This window comes from Giraffa tippelskirchi, chromosome 14, assembly GCF_054371585.1.
Source record: "Giraffa tippelskirchi isolate mGirTip1 chromosome 14, T2T-mGirTip1v1.2.pri, whole genome shotgun sequence".
In the NCBI taxonomy this organism is placed as follows: domain Eukaryota; kingdom Metazoa; phylum Chordata; class Mammalia; order Artiodactyla; family Giraffidae; genus Giraffa; species Giraffa tippelskirchi.
The window spans coordinates 50,182,015-50,197,519 of NC_137288.1; the positions used below are offsets into that span (position 1 = coordinate 50,182,015).

Here is a 15,505-nt window from a genome sequence, read left to right on the forward strand (position 1 = left end):
CTCCTTTATTTCATTATTCATTCTATATTGATTCCTTTTTATTTCTTCTAAGTCCTTGATAAACATTTCTTGCATCTTCTCAATCTTTGTCTCCAGGCTATTTATCTGTAACTCCATTTTGCTTTCAAGATTTTGGATCATTTTTATTATCCTTATTCTAAATTCTTTTTCAGATAGATTCCCTATCTCCTCCTCTTTTGTTTGGCTTTGTGGGCATTTCTCATTTTCCTTTACTTGCTGAGTATTTCTCTGCCTTTTCATCTTGTTTAGATTGCTGTGTTAGGTGTGGCCCTTCTGTATTCTGGTAGTATGAAGTTCCTCTTTGTTGTGGAGGTTCCTCACTGCGGTTGGGGTTGGACAGGTGGCTTGTCAAGGCTTCCTGGTTGGGGGAGCTTGTGTCGGTGTTCTGGTGGGTGGAGCTGGATTTCTGCTCTCTAGAGTGCAATGGAGTGACCAGTATTAATTTTTGAGATGTCTATGGATTTGGTGTGCCTCTGGGCAGCCTGTATATTGATGCTCAGGTCTATGTTCCTGCGTTGCTGCAGAATTTGCGTGGTATGTCTTGCTCTGGAACTTATTGTCTCTTGGGTGGAGCTTGGTTTCAGTGTATTTATGGAGGCTATTGAATGGTCTCTTATTAATTAATGTTTCCCCTGGCTTTCAGTCTTATTCTTGCAGTAGCCTGAAGACTTCTCCTTCCATACAGCCTCAATAATAAAACTTTTAGGTTAATGGTGAAAAGATTCTCCACAGTGAGGGATACCCAGAAAGGTTCACTGAGTTACATGGAGAGATGAGGTGGGGGGGGTGGGGTGGGTTGAGGTGACCAGGAGGGGAAGAGGGGAATTCAAATGTGGAGAGAGCAATCTAGCCAGTAAGCACTTCCCTCTGTGCTTTCCACAGTTTGGAACCCTCAGAGTGATTCACAGAGATACATAGAGAGGGGGGAGGAAGGTAACAGAGGTGAGCATGAGTAGAAAGGGAGGAATTAAGAGGGGAGAGAGAGATCTGGGCAGTATCCTGTTCCTGAAGTGTTCTCCGGTACCCAGAACACCCTCAGAGAGATTCACAGAATTGGGTTGAGAAGAGAAGGAGGAGGGTGGGAGATAGAGGTTCCCTGAGGGAGAAGAAAGAGCATCAATAGGGGGAGAGAGTAATCAGGCCAGTGATCACACTCCTGAGTAAAAATGGGTCCTAAAGATTGGGTTCTTAAATGTACAAAGTTGATATCAAATATGTAAAACAAAGATTAAAAATCTAGAGTAGAGGTTAGACTCTTATAAAACTTACAATCTAAAAAAAAAAAAAGAAAAAAAGGAAACTGTAAAAAGAAAAAAAAACAGTAAAACAGTAAAAAAAGAAACAGTAAAAAAAATGTAGAACAGGAAAAAAAGCATTAAAAAAAGAAAACACAAAAGGTGTATGTATGTAGTTTGCTTCAAAAATAGGGTTTTTTTTTTTTGCAAGTTAATAGTGGGTTATGAAAATGAAAGTTAAAGGTGTAATAGAGGACTTGAAGAAAAAGGAAAGAAGAGAAAAAAAATTTTTTTAATTAAAAAAAAATAATAATAATAGTAAAAAACATATATATCCCGGACTTTCTCTGGAGCTGTTGTGAGCAGTGTGGGATCTGCTCAGTTTCAGAGAGATCCTTATTCCTGCTTATACTTTTCAAGATCTGCAGGTCCTTTTCAATGCAGTCGGTATTAACTACAGGGATCTTAATCTGTTGGCCTGTCCCTTCCAAAGCACTTCCCTCTGTTTATTTGGCTTCTGTTTGGAGATCTCTTCAGTATCTAATTTCCGCCCTGCAACAAAGCGGTGGAGGTGATCTCTTTAGGTTCGCTTGCTCAATCGTGCTGTGGGGAGGAAGGAACACTGCAAATCTGGCGTGTGTGTGGTAAGCTCGCAGTGTCTCGGCCGCACTGGGTTCGCCCCCGCTCACGGCGTGTGTGCTTTCCCCGTCTACCCTGCTCAGGCTTCAGGTTACTCGGCCGGGGAGCGGGCCTTGAGCTGCGTGCACTTCCAGGTCTAAGCCGCTCAGGTTCAGGCTCCCGGTTACTCCACAAAGGCGCAGACTCGGTTTCGCCCGCGGCTTGTGCCGTTCCCGGTCGGAGCTGCCCAGGCGGTCAGGAGTTTGGCGAGCGCGCTCTCCCCTGTTGGGGCGGTGCGGCTTATCACCTCCCTGGTCCCCGCCTCGGTTTACGGGCGCGCCCGGCTCCGGTGTGCTTTGTGTCGGTTCTGGGGAGCTGGTCTCTGGCTGCGACCTTCCCGGCGGCTGTCGACCCTCCGGGATCTCAGGCAGTCTTTGCTTAGAAACTGGGAGCCTGTTTGCAGTTTGGTAGGGGGTGCCCTCTCTGGAGCCGAGTTTGCCCCTTTCCGGCTCTGGCGGGCCCCGCCTGCCCGCTGTGTCCGGCGGGGGATGGGGCGGTCCGCAGCCGGCTAGCTCTCCTCTAGTATCGCTCAGTCCTGTTCTGTGAGCGGGCTGGCAGTGCCTTAGAGTTGGGCTTTTCGTGGGATAGTTCTCTCTCTCTGGCTGTCCCACAGTTTAGGTTACTATCTCACGTTAGCTCCCTCAGATTGCCCTCGGGGCACTCGGGCCCGGTCCTTACCCTAGGCAGTGCCGCCCGCTCCTCTCCGTTCAGCCCCCACTTGGTGGTGGCGGATGATGCGAGCGTCTGGGGTTCTTTGCTGGGAGTTGCTTTAGGCACGTAATCTGTGGATTTTATTTATTTTTTCCTCCCAGTTACGTTGCCCTCCGAGATAAGAAATCCTCCCCCACACCCGCCGGTGAGAGGGTTTCCTGGTGCTTGGAAATTCCTCCTCTTTTACGACTCCCTCCCCGGGACGGGTCTCCGTCCCTAACTCTTTCGTCTCTCTTTTTATCTTTTATAATTTCTCCTACCTCTTTTGAAGATAATGCGCTGTTATTGTGGAAGCCTGACGTCCTCAGCCAGCCTTCAGAAGTAGTTTTGTGAAGTTTGGTCAGCGTTCAGATGTTCTTTCGATAAATTTGTGGAGGAGAGAGTGGTCTCCCCGTCCTATTTCTCCGCCATCTTAGCCCCGCCCCCGTGTGTGTTCTGTATGTGCTCTTACATCTGAGTTGAGTGTCTTTTAGACAGCATATAGATGTATCTTGTTTTTTTTTTAATCCACTCAGCCACTCTGCCTCTTAATTGGAGTATTTAGTCCATTTAAAGGAATTATTGAACGCTATTTACTTATTGCCATTAAAAATTTTTTTTTCTGGTTTTCTGTAATCCCTTTGTTCCTTGTCTTGCTCTTTTATGATTTGGTGATTATCTGTAGTGGTATGCATAGATGCCTTTATAGTTTGTGTATCTACTCTAGACTTTTGCTTAGTGTTTACCACGAGGCTTACATAAAACAATTTCTAACAGTCTATTTTAAGTTGTTGACAAACTAAGTTTGAATGCATTCTAAAGCTTTGTTTTTGCCTTGCTCCTTCCCCATTTTTTTGTGCTTCTGATGTCACCATTGGAGAAGGAAATGGCAACCCACTCCAGTGTTCTTGCCTGGAGAATCCCAGGGACGGCGGAGCCTGGTGGGCTGCCGTCTATGGGGTCGCACAGAGTCGGACATGACTGAAGCGCCTTAGCAGCAGATGTCACCATATACATTTAAAAAATCTTATGTATCCATAAACTATTGTAATTACAGTTATTTTTATCTCTTCTGGCTTTCACTGGTGGTTCAGTTGGTGAAGAATCTGCCTGCAATGAAAGAGGCCCAGGTTTGATCCCTGGGTTGGGAAGAACCCCTGCAGAAGGGAATGGCTACATACTCCAGTGTTCTTGCCTGGAGAATCCCATGGACAGAGGAGCCTGGCGGGCTACAGTCCATGGGGTTGCAAAGAGTCAGACATGACTGAGCAACTAAGAACTTACCATTTCTGCCTTTTAACCTTCATATTAGATTTATAAATTGTTAACCCATCACATTTACTATTTACCTTTATCAGTGAAATTTATATTGTTATATGTTTTCTTATTATGAATTAGAGCTCTATCATTAGAAGGTATTTGCACATTCTTAGTTCTTATCTTTAAATCGAAGCAGCAAAGACTATGCAGAAAGATGGAGAGCTTTTCATCATGCTACAAGTTTTTTAAGAATCAAGCTTTTCAAGAACAGTTACAGCTGTTGGATAGAAATAGCTTCTGAAGACTTATCACCTCTGTCCAAAAAAGAAAATGCTAGGCATGAAAAATGATTTTCAAAATTTCCAGAACAATGCAGAAGGTGTTTTATTCTCATGTTGTGAAAGGTAGACAAACCAAAACCAATTATAGTGAAAAATAATGATCTCTATTTCTATACAATTACCATAGCTTTTTATTCAAGTAGCACAAGTGCTCAGTGTGCTGCTTTGGGGGGTTATATTTAACTTTTCTGTCTTTTGAACCAGTGTGTGAAAGGGAAACATGGTTATTCAAAGGCAGAAGTAGAAGAACAAATACTGATGAAGGCCTGGGATAGGAACTAGAAAGGGAGTGATAGCAGCCAATTTTCTTTTGACTTTTGCTCCAAACTCCTCCTGACTTCTCCTCTTTTCCTTGACTGGGGTTTTGCTTTATTCTCTGGCATTAGTAATCCTTTGTAAACAATATTAACCAAACATTCATTGGGATCCATCATTATTTCTGTGTTTCAGCTGATGCTGGGACATCCACCATGTCAGCACCAAATATTTGCCTAGTCATTACACATTCACTCATTTGACAAATGACAAAATTGTAGAAATACAGAGTACTAGGCACAAGTCTGGGGTTAGAATAGAAGAGACAATCACGTGCCCAGGGCAGGATGGGGTTCTCTCTTCCCTTTGTGACATTTTTCCATTCCTCCCCTTATTCTGGTGGAAATGTTGTTTAATCACCAAGTCATGTCTGGCTTTTTTGTGACCCTACAGACTGTAGCCCACCAGGCTCCTCCCCCAATGGAATTTCCCAGGCAAGAATACTGGAGTGGGTTGCCATTTCCTTCTCCAGGGGATCTTCCCGACCCAGGGATGGAACCCACATAGCCTGCATTTCAGGCAGATTTTTTATCACTGAGCCACCAGGAAAGTCTCTTTTGCAAACAGAAAATGTTAACTTAGCGTAACAACACAGGAAAGTTATGGTTTAAGTGTGGTTAAAGAATGACCATCTCTCTTGGTGGGAAAGTAAATTGGTTCAGCCATTAGGGAAAACAGTACAGTGGTCCCTTGAATAATTAAAAATGAAACTACTACATGATCTAGCAACCCCACTTCTGGGTATACATCTGAAGGAAATGAAATCATCTCGTGAAGCAGTTTCTGCACCCCTATGTACACTGCAGCATTATTTACAGTAGCCAAGACATAGAGACAACCTAAGTGTCTAAACAGATGAGTGGATAAAGACAATGTGGTATAAATGTATATACATAATGGAATATCATTCAGCCATAAAAAAGGAAACTCTACCTTTTGTAACAACATGGATGGACCTTGAGAACATTAGGCTAAGTGAAATAAGTGAAATTATGTAGTATTGGACACGACTGAGTGTCCAATATTATATAACACTTTTCTTTTTTAAGATTCTACACAAAGTTAGAAAAGTTGAACTCACAGAAATGGAGAGTGAATGGTGGTTGCCAGGGGTGGGAAACTGGGAGAGGTTGGTCAAAGAGAACAAGCTTTTACTTATAAAATAAGTTCTGGGGATGTAACGTACAGCACGGTGACGAGAGGTGATAATACTGTATTATATACTTGACAGTGGTCAAGAGAGTAAATCTTAAATGTTCTAACCACCCACACAGTAACTATGCAAGGTGATGTATGTGTTAACTAATCCTTATCATTTTACAGTATATACATGTATCAAATCATGATGCTGTACACCTTCAGCCTATTAAATATACCTCAATACAGCAGGGGGGTGGAGAATGACACTATCGATCCCAACTCTTCCAGGAACAGGAACCATTGGGTGAATGAGTCCCTTCACCAGGTCACAAGAGGTAGCAATGGGATGGGCTGGCTTATGTGGAAAGAACAGGGCAGTGGAAAAGAAGAGAAGCATGCCAGGGGACAAAAGGATTTTGGGGCTGCCATATCTGACTGTCTCAAAGACTAAAGATGTAGAAGAGACAAAAAATGATTTGCCTCACATCCTAGAATTTGAGTGTATTTGTAACCAACACAGAGCTATGATTGTACAGTGGTTAGTACCCTGTGCTGTGTACTCAACAAAAAGCAGGACTGTGCTATTTTCCGTAACAAGCTCTACCTGCAGGCCCTTCCAGACGTGACAGGACACACTGCAGTGTCACGTGTTATTTCTCTAATTTTCCACGGAGACAAAAATTTGTAACCTCCTGAGCATACACAGTTACATGGAAATCATAATAAATTTAGATTAAGAATCATTAGGGGACTTTTGCTAATTAACAAAAGTTAAATCCTGCCAGATGGTATTAGGTTTGGTTGTCTATAGTGGAAAACCCATCCTATGTTTGTATTTGGTTCTTTGGTAGTCCAGACCCAGATACTTACTATCTTAATGCTCTTCCTTTCTAGAACTACTCTCCAAATTTAAGGTCACTTCTTGTCCCAAGACAGCTGCCAGAGTGCCAGCCATCAGGCACAGGGTCGGAAGGAGGGAGTCTAAAGGGATAAATCTTCCAGGTGAGTCAATTCTTTAAGACGAATCACTACTACTACTGCTACAAGCAGTAGTCCATACTACCTTTTCCCTACCATCTCATTAGCCAGAACTGATTTACATGACCACATATTGGTCCACTGCACGCTGGGAAATGTGGTCTTTGAGCCACTCACATTGCTATTTCAAATAAAACTGGGGTTCTGACACTATGAGAAAAAGAATATATCGGTTAAACAACTCACAAACAGCTATGTGTGTCCTAAGAGTTAAAGGTTGTTGTTACTCAGTCGCTCAGTCATGTCCGACTCTTTGTGACCCCATGGACTGCAGTATACCAGACTTCCCTGTCCTTCACCATCTCTCGGGCCTTGCTCAAACTCATGTCCATTGAGTTGGTGATGCCATCCAACCATCTCATCCTCTGTTGTCCCCTTCCCCTCTTACCCAGCATCAGGGTCTCAGCATCAACCATTTCAGTGTGTGAATGATATGTTTATTTTGAGTATGCTATGTATGTACAATTCTAGAAAACTGGCTGTTAGAAAGGAAAGAGTTAATTTCGTTTTTCTCTTCCCTCAGTGCACGTGTGTTCACATGCTGCTAAGCAGAGTTTCCTTATAAGAAAACTGCTAACTTTGAAGTAACTAAAAGAATCGGAATCATACAATTGTGTAGACTTTATAAGAATGGAAGTGGGGCTGGTGCTAGTTCAAGGTTCATACCTTTCCAGTCTCCTTTTTAATTAATTAATTAGTCCAAATGGCTACTGATCACCTATTACATTTTAGGTTCTCTGCTTGTCATAAAGACGAAAAAATCTTTACCACTAGATGGAGAACGCTGGAAAGATAAAGATGCTCAGTGAGCACAATGACCACATTTCACATGTGCTACAAGAAAGAAGAGGACATCAAGAGAAATGGGGCAAAGGATAAGCAGCCAGGCTCATCTGGAGGTGAGCAAAGCCTTCAGAGAAGAAGCAATGCAGGAGAAAAGGCAGTTCAGGAACTTTCTCGATTGTCCAGGCTGGGCAGGTTATATATTCCAGACAGGAAACAGCCTGAAAATAGTTTGTGATAGACTGTAGAAGGTGATGGTGGAGAGGTTGCTAATGATGTAATTTTTTGGACCAAACAGAGGCTATGAGGCACAACACCCCCAGAGCTGTGACATCTACGTCCACCTCTGTTTCCTACCCTGGCACCTCATTATCACACCCCACACAAACTGCTGCCGGTACCTGCCAATATTTCATTGGTCTCCTCCCCTCTCTCCCTGCCTCCCTTTCACCTGAGCAATTCCTTAAGTGTCAGCCTTGACCCCTGGTCCATCCCACCCGCCCCTTAGATCTCCACCTGCCAAAGGAGTCGAGTTTTGGAAATACACATCTGCTGATTATACACGGTCACTGTGCCCACTTGCCAGTCTCCCCTCTGCCATGGCCAAAGACAAGCAAGATCCTGTGCATAGAGGGCTGGGCTTGGGAGCGACACATCACTTCTCAGGTTTCAGGGGCATAACTCCTGCTTCCGACCACACCAAACTGCAAGGGAGGGTGGAGATGCAGTCTGGCTGTGGCATAGAAAGAAGAGAAAGCAAATTTTATGGAACAGTCTGCTGTGGAGCTCCTGGTCATCTGTGTTTTATAACTTTGTCCTTTTACTTTTCATTCTCTAAGTTGTCTTCGACTATCTTGGTAAGTAGTCTTCCCAGGTGGCACTAGTGGTAAAGAACCCATGTGTCAGTGCAGAAGACGTACGAGACATGAGTTCGATCCCTGAGTAGGGAAGATCTCCTGGAGGAGTAAATGGCAACCCATTCCAGTATTCTTGCCTGGAGAATCCCCATGGACAGAGGGGCCTGGCGAGCTACAGTCCATGGAGTCGCAATGAGTTGGACACAACTAAAGTGACTGAGCATGCATGCATCTTGGTAAAAAACTGCTCTGGTTTCATGAGTGCAAGAGCTTCTCAATATGCTACATTAGTAATTTAAAATTCTAATTTCTAAAAGTTGTTTTTATTTGCAAAAGTGCTTTCTTCAAATTCTTTTACCATCAGAATCCTTTATTGGGAAGGTCCTTCATTTTAGCTTGTCTCTGATGCTGTTGCTTCTCCTTAACTAATTATTGCTAGCACTTGCTTTCTGTGTATCAGGTACTACTGGTAAGCCTTTACCTATAGCAGTCATATTTACAACTCTTGTCAAGGTGGGTCCTGTTATCTCCCCATCATGCAAATGAAGAAACAGGTACAGAGTGTTACTTGCCCAACATCACATACCTCTTGAGTTCGCTGAACCCAAATCGAGATAATCTGACCCTAAATTCATAGGGTCTATACTGCTTTTCAAATGAGTCGGACATTTTGGTTATCTGTTCATGGTTAAAATTGAAGCAAAACAAATGACAGTGTTTATTTCTAGTACATTCTCCTCAAACCTCTGACACTGCTCCCTCTCCTGGGCAGCTTCCCCTGACTTCATGGAGAAACAGAAGCCACCAGATGGAAGCCACTGTATATTTCCACCCCCCTTCTATGCTGCTGCTGCTAAGTCGCTTCAGTCGTGTCCGACTCTGTGCGACCCCATAGATGGCAGCCCACCCGGCTCCGCCGTCCCTGGGATTCTCCAGGCAAGAATACTGGAGTGGGTTGCCATTTCCTTCTCCAGTGCATGAAAGGGAAAAGTGAAAGTGAAGTCGCTCAGTCGTGTCTGACTCTTAGCGACCCCATGGACTGTAGCCTACCAGGCTCCTCCATCCATGGGATTTTCCAGGCAAGAGTACTGGAGTGGGGTGCCATTGCCTTCTCCGACCCCACTTCTATAGGACGTGTCTAATCATAATAAAGTTAAGGAATATAAATTCCTTAAGAAGTGCTCAATTTTCGTGGCTTTACTTACTGGTGAGCATTAAATATTGAAACATAAATTGAACCTATCTTGTCATAGCTATTGCCTGAGTAACCTAGTCTCTGAGTTAAACACCATAAAAAAGTATTTAATGGCCAAAGTTACAAACAATACATTTCTGTAGTCCTGAGCCGGCAAGATGAATTTAGATGTTAATAAAACAACACATATTGCTTTATTCCTAAGCTAAAATGATTTTAGATCTACAAAAGACTCTGCAAATAAATACTGTATACTTGTCTATGTATGGTGACAATTTGGGGTACAAGTTTATTCTGGGAGATACTCATTTTATGGACAATTCCCACCCTTCTGTCCTTGACAGCAAATAGCAAAAAGAAAAATGTTGGTCACTCAGTCGTATCCAACTCTTTTGCGACCGCATGGAGTGTAGCCTGCCAGGCTCCTCTGTCCATGGAATTCTCCAGGGGATCTTCCCGACTCAGGGATAGAACTGGGGTCCCCTGCATTGCAGATTCTTTACCGTCGGAGCCACCATAACAAAAGTAGTAATTAATTACTATGTGCTCATGAGAATAAGCCTAATCTGGACAGGACCCAATTCAACACCGGGTCCTCATTTTCTGGCACAGAGAAGACCCTCAAGAAGCATCATCTGATGGGCTCTGCAGAGGTTCTCCCTCACCTTTCCCTGCCAGGCAGGTGTCTGAGCCAGCCCAATGAGGCCCTCAGTTCTCCCAAGATAGCGCTGACCTACGGTCGCTTTGATCATCAGAGCATGTGGCCCTGCTTTAATCAGCAGCACAGAACGCTGGCCCTTGCCAGAGAAGTGGGCCTTTGAACTGTGCGCTGCTCACCTTTTATTAAAAGCCCTTGACAGAAACATTGAAGAGGGTTTAACGGGCATGAGATCAATGCATTCCTGACTGTGACCCTTTCGTGGACTGAAAGCTCTGAAGTCTCTGCCTAGAAAAGCATAGAGAAATACACACCAAATGGTGCGTAGCATCGGGGGCTTGAGTACTCTCTAAAACACACACTGACCCCAGAGAATCCAGTCCATGATGACAAAGAGGCTCTCATTTTTGCCAATTCGAAGCCATCGGTAGCGCCAGCCAAGAGCACTGTTTTGAACGAACGTGAACCCCATCTTGCCTTTGCACAAAAGAGCTATATGACCTGGTTCCTACTGTGTGTGGGGAAGGAAAGTGCCACCCAGGTGCTGGGCTGTGTTTCTGACATTCTTGCTCTGGTGATTAAGGTGGACAGATTCCCTACAAGCTAATACACAGTGCTCTCTTTTGATTTAGCTTTTAACACATTATCGACCAGGGGATTTTTGCAGAAACTAATGCCTATGGCCAGTGAATTGTTATGTAAGTGAATACTGAAACACTCCAGTCAATAACATTGCAGTAACACAAGACATATTATTATGTCTCCAGTCAGTAAGTTGTTAAGAATGTCAGCTTTAATGTTAAGTATTCAAGATCTTACATTCAGCCTACATTGACACTAATTTTTAATTTATTGATCCACTGATAACTATCCTTACATGGCCACTCCGAACAAAGCAGGATATATGGAAACAAACAGTAATATTTCACATGTCAGTACTTTAAGTCCTCCATGAGACACAAACTCCCCTCATTTGGCCTCAGACAATTTATTAAATTGACAACTTTAGGATTGAAGAGTATGGCTTCAAGACTCTTTAAAACATACTCTTCCATCCTAAAGCTGAAATACATACTCTTAACAGATTTACATGTCTCTGGCCACCACCATGAAGGATGCCTCCAATGTCACACCCATTTTGGCAACATGTCCTCTCATACCCACGAGGTTCTATTACTCAAATTCATTTTAAAGAACATTTGTTTTGAAGTGTGAAAAAAAAAATGCTTAGTGGACTTGGGAAATGGTTTCTCCAGCTCTGGGTCCAGTGGTAAGTCTGAGAGACCAGAGTGGGCTGTTTCTATCCGCAGAGTCAGCACAGCAGGGAAGAGGCAGGGGGACCTGGGGCCAGCCTTGGCTCAGGCTGACATCATTTGTGTCTTCTCCAGAAGGTTATATAGCCTGTCTCTAAGGTTCAGCTTTCTTTACATAAAATAGGGATAAAGAGAGCATCCAACTCAAACTCACAGTGCAGATTAAATGCCATATCTTACATAAAGTACATAATAGAATAGACATTATCTCAGTTGTAGCTAACTCTTTGCCACCCCATGGACTGTATAGCCTACGAGGCTCCTCTGTCCATGGGACTGTCCAGGCAAGAATACTGGAGTGGGTTGCCGTCTCCTTCTCCAGGGGATCTTTCCAACCCAGGGGTTGAACCTGCGTCTCTTTCATCTCCTGCATTGGCAGGAGTGCATTCTTACCACTAGTCCCACCTGGGAAGCCCAGAGAGTATACTCAGTACTAAATAAATATTCTCTCCCTTCACCAGCCCCTCATTCCTCCAGCAGTATTTACAAGTGATGCTGAGGAAGGTGATATTCAGTCTTATGCACACCAAAAATCACATTCCAGTAGTCAAAAGTGACCATATATCTTGCGTATATACAATGGAACAGAATTCAGCCACAGAAATGAACAAAATAATGCCATTTGCAGCAACATGGATGAAACTAGGGATTTTCATACTAAGTGAAGTAAGTCAAAGAAAGACAAGCATATGATGTCACTCCATGTGGAATCTACAGTATGACACAAATGAACTGATCTATGAAACAGAAGCAGACTCACAGGCATAGAGAGCAGACTTGTAGTTGGCAAGGTGGAGCGAGGGTGGGGGAGGGAAAGACTGAGAGCTTGAGATTAGCAGATGCAACCTATTACATATAAAATGGATAAACAACAAGGTCCTACTGTATAGCACAGGGAATTATATGTAATATCCTGTGATAAACCATAATGGAAAAGAACGTGAACATGAAAAAGAATATATATTTATAACTGAATTACTTTGCTGTACAGCTCATTGCAAAGTTAATACACTGTAAATTAATTATACTTTAATAAAATAAAATTTATTTAAAAAGCAACCATATAACCTAAGCAAATAAGCCACATGATCTGAGAATAGAACAGAATAATTAAAGGTCTGTGTGTGCAGAAACTCTGCAGATGTGTTCCATAAAATTGCTGCTTCCTTTCCTAGCTCCTCCCTCCCCGCCCCTCACGGGTGGTGGGATAAAGATAGGAAGTCAGAGTAGGGACAGTGTCTGTTCTGTTCCCTGATGTGTCCCAAGTGTGAAGGTCAGGATTTGGTGTTTCATAAATATATGATAAAGAGAACTGAATAGCGAGAAAGAAAACAGGAACATTGTAGGGCTTGATACTCTTGTTTTCCTTGAAGCTCCGGGATGAAAATAATGACTTTAACAGAAAACAGAAGAAAGTCTTTCCACCACAGAAAAGGTGTTTCTCTTGTTCATGTTCCTCAAGTACGTGCAGAAAACATTGTGAGCTGGCTCAGGAGGCCCAGGGTAACAGGTAATGAATCCAGTGAACAGGGGCCCTGCTAACACGATGCCTCTTCCAGGATGAGGCCCCTGCTCTCTCCTGATGTGGCCTGAATTTAAGGAAAAGGCGCAAGGCTGAGGCCTGATCCTATATATTTTTATTGAAGTATAGTTGATTTAGTATATCATGTAAGTTTCACAAAAGACCAAAATAGTCAAAGGCTTGAGAAAGAAAAATGGAGCTGGAGGAATCAGGCTTCCTGACTTCAGACTCTACTACCATGCTACAGTCATGAAGACTGTATGGAACTGACAGAACAAAAACAGAAATAGAGCTCAATGAAACAGGATAGAAAGCCTAGAAAGAAATCCACTCAACTATGGTCAATTAATCTATTACAAATGAGGCAAGAATATATAATGGAGAACAGACAGACTCCTCAATAAGTCATGCTGGGAAAACTGGACAGTTACATGTACAAGGATAAAATTAGAGCACTTCCAACACCATACACAAAAGTAAACTCAAAATGGACTAAAGGCCTAAATGTAAGAATGGGTACTATAAAGCTCCTAGAGGAAAACATAGGAAGAACATTCTTTGGCATTAAAAGCAGTAATATCTTTTGGATATATAGAGCAATGGAAATTAAAACAAAAATCAATAAATGGGACCTAATTTCACTAGTTCTTACTGTTTGCTCTCCTGATGGGCAGAACAATCTATGAAGTCTATTTGAAGCATAATGTGCTACACAAGAAATTAGGTCAATAGGAGTCAACTGAGAACATTCACCCAGATGAGTTAATGATTCAGCTGGCTTTTTAAAACAGACTAACACCAAGCACCAGTCTTATCCCTCCCTTTAAGCATAGTCTGGATACTGAGCATCCCTCATTTGCCACCAGTTATATAGCAAAGTTTGGAGGAAAAATCTCAAAATATCTTGTTTTGATGGTTAGCATCTGATAAGCAATAACCATCTGAGCTTCCCAGGTGGCGCTAGGGGTAAAGAACCCACCTGCCAATGCAAGAGAGTTGAAGAGACCAGGTTCAACCCCTAGGTCAGGAAGATCCCCTGGAGGAGGGAATGGCAGCCCACTCCAGTATTCTTTCCTGGAGAATCCCATGGACAGAGGGGCCTGGTAGGGTACAGTCCATGGGGTGGCAAAGAGTCAGACATGACTGAAGCAACTTAGCATGCACGAATTTTGGTACAAAATTACAATGCTGCTCTATGAACAGAGATGATGGAAACAATAGAGGGAACTGTAAAGAATGGTGGAAAGAGGGGATGTTCTAGGGTTTATGGGTTAGCTTGGGTTCCTTGAAGACAGACCCTGAGATGGACCATTAGATGAAGCAATGGTCCTTGGATGTGGGCTGCCCTGGGTGCAGGGAAGCATAACCTTGAGTGAGGCAGCTCCATTTAACCAAAGGCAATGCCCAGAAAGGATGCAGTTGAGAGCCATCAGCTGCCAATACTCCCAGCAAGGGTGCAATAAATATTTTGGTCCTTAAGAGTTACCTAGATGGCAAATTACAGCATCCGTCACAACTGGAAGTTTTAAAAAAAGTGTATTTAAGAGATAATTGACTCATACTTTGCATTAGAGGACATTTAATACATACTTGTTGAATGAGTAGTTATTATGAGGGAAGAATAATAAGCATTGGTTTTAAACTTCATCAGAAGGAATGTAAAAGAGGCTACAGGAAAATACACAATTCACTCAGAACCAGGAGAAGCTCCAGGTCAGATATCCACTGCGTACTTTGTCATTTGATTGAATCATTATTCAGATTCTGCATTTATTAAGCCTGGGGAGAAGGTAGAAAGAAAAGTCCCAAAAGGGGCTCTGATTGAGGGAATCAAGTTTTAACAAGTAAAGGCACCCCCTTTCACTGTAAAACCGCATTATTCCACTACATAAGAATCTGATTAAAAAAATCATATCTTTAGAAAAGAAATAATTAGTTTTGTGGAAAGCAGCAGAGAGAAATGAAAAGCATCGCTGACTGACTCCTTTCACAATTAACAACTCTTCCTGCTTGGAGCCCTTTCAACTAATGTAACCATCATCTAAAGCTTTTTGCGAAGGTCATTTCTGAGCACAGTCTATGCTGCTCAGTCTAATGGTCTAGCACCTTTTCCTCTAAGTGTTTAGACCCACTTACCTTGCAGCCAGCAATTTAATCACAAAGACACTTTACCGACATTATGCATTCCTGAGTTAGATGATGTCCCTCACTCAACATCCACATTAAAAAAAGATATATAAAGTAGATGCTTGCAGTGAATCAGTTTTATTCCTTGACTTTTATGGTGTTGTCAAAGAAGCTTCACCTTCTTCTTTTAATTGTCTTCAAACTAGGCTTTCTTAGCCCATAAGCGTTTCTGCTGCCCAAGATTTATCTGATTAAAGACTTTTAAAGGCAAATTATCAAGCAGCTTTAAACTATCATGATACTGTAACAAAAAAGCATAATTTCAATGTGTT

General features: G+C 42.7%; 1 protein-coding gene and 1 long non-coding RNA gene across 6 annotated transcripts in view; one reads left to right on the forward strand and one right to left on the reverse strand.

Annotated features, from left to right (window-relative positions):
* The window catches only part of DLGAP1 (DLG associated protein 1), a 762,891-nt gene that overhangs the window by 411,527 nt on the left and 335,859 nt on the right, over positions 1-15,505 (reverse strand). The window lies entirely within an intron of this gene.
* LOC145534450 (uncharacterized) overlaps positions 1-15,505 on the forward strand; it is a 343,726-nt gene that overhangs the window by 309,533 nt on the left and 18,688 nt on the right. For 3 of the 5 annotated variants that reach the window (XR_014074620.1, XR_014074630.1, XR_014074615.1), the window contains 2 exons: positions 6,575-6,682; positions 7,451-7,617. This is a non-coding gene — a long non-coding RNA (uncharacterized LOC145534450). The remainder of the gene's footprint in view (positions 1-6,574; positions 6,683-7,450; positions 7,618-15,505) is intronic. The other 2 variants (XR_014074614.1, XR_014074632.1) reach the window with 1 other exon arrangement.